Raw genomic sequence first — 1,741 nt, 5'->3', positions numbered from 1 at the left:
TATATATATAAGAAACACCACTTACTGACCAAAGACAAAAAAATGTTATTAACTAATTAACTTCAAGATTGTTCTTGGCAATTCTAATGAGACTTATAGATTTTGAAATCTTAATCAAATTTGAATGATTTTATTTTTTTAAATTACTGTTTTATTTCTATTTCAGAAATTTTTGGTCAAACAAAGTTTTAAATATTCAAACCATGGAAGTTTTATTTTGAACTGAAATGGTTCTTAATAAAAAAAACTACAGCAATATCAAGATTAAAAAAAATACAAGAATAAGTTATTTTGGTAAACAGAATTTTCACTGAGATATGAAGTTTTGAGAAAACATTGAAGCAATGACTTTTACTGAAATATTTTCAAGGTGTTTACAAGAATGGTTGCAGCTATGGTGTCACTCATTCAGCAGGATTTATTTTCCATCATCAAACAATAAATACGAAAAACTTCTAACAATACTGTTTGACAGAACTTACGAGATATAACAGAACTTGCATATGTTCTACTTTGGATACTGGCCGTCTACAATCAACAAGGTATCACATGAACTGAAATGCTTTTCATTCCTAACAATCATAAGTGCTTCAAGTTTAGTGCAATTTAATACAATTTACAAAATGTAATTTTGTATGAAGTTCACAAATGAAAATATACATTCTAGGTGATTAACATTATATGTTACCATCATTATAATTAGCATCTTAATATTCATCTTAATCCTCAATCAATATCACCAATAAAAAAATGGTTATTCAAAACAGTACCTCAAGTATGTTGGCTTTGTTGTGCAGAGGTTTCCCTAATCAGACTTTCCGAACAGTACAGTTTCCTCCTGAAAATTTCAGTAGGAAATATCCGGCTGTGCACAGACAAGGCCAAGCATCTGATAGCGGGGCATTAATATATATTGTAGCGGTCCTGGTGTTTTATTCTGCTGCTATAATTATCATGATTATCAAATACCTCAAATCTGAACGGAAAGATCAACTTGAAGATGCTTTGATTGAGAACTTTTTCCGAGATATGCCAAATGGTAAAGCAGAGAGAGAGAACCGTGTGAATCAAGTAGCAATCCATGCTTTCCATACCTTGACAACAGCTGTTTATAATGATGAATCTTTGCCTTCTACAAATGAGGTACTTATAACAGATGTGTAGAGTTGTACAAATCTTTTTCTTTTTTCTTTTTTTTGGTTTTTCTGATAATAAATATTTCTGAATAGATTTTAACTCGTTTTTATTTCAAGAAAAAAATTATTTTCTCAAAATTCAAACAAACACGATTCAGAATGGGCCACTTAAAGGTTTACTAAATATAATATATATAGTCACAGGTGTGACTCTGTGGTAAAAAGCTTGGTTCTTAGCCACATGGTCCTGGGTTCAGTCTCACTGCATGGCACCTTGGGCAAGTGTTTTCTACTATAGTCTCAGGGTGATCAGAGCCCTGTGAGTGGATTTGGTAGATGGAAATTGAAAGAAGCCTGTTTTATATATATATATATGTATACTCTTTTACTTGCTTCAGTCATTTGACTGTGGCCATGCTGGAGCACCGCCTTTAGTCGAGCAAGTCGACCCCAGGACTTATTCTTTGGAAGCCTAGTACTTATTCTATCAGTCTCTTTTGCCGAACCGATAAGTTACGGGGATGTAAACACACCACCATCAGTTGTCAAGCGATGTTGGGGGGACAAACACAGACACACAAACATACACACACAGATACATATAT

Source organism: Octopus bimaculoides, chromosome 9 (genome assembly GCF_001194135.2).
Source record: "Octopus bimaculoides isolate UCB-OBI-ISO-001 chromosome 9, ASM119413v2, whole genome shotgun sequence".
Lineage (NCBI taxonomy): Eukaryota > Metazoa > Mollusca > Cephalopoda > Octopoda > Octopodidae > Octopus > Octopus bimaculoides.
The sequence above is the reverse complement of the archived record's forward strand: the minus strand, read 5'-3'. Positions refer to the sequence as shown.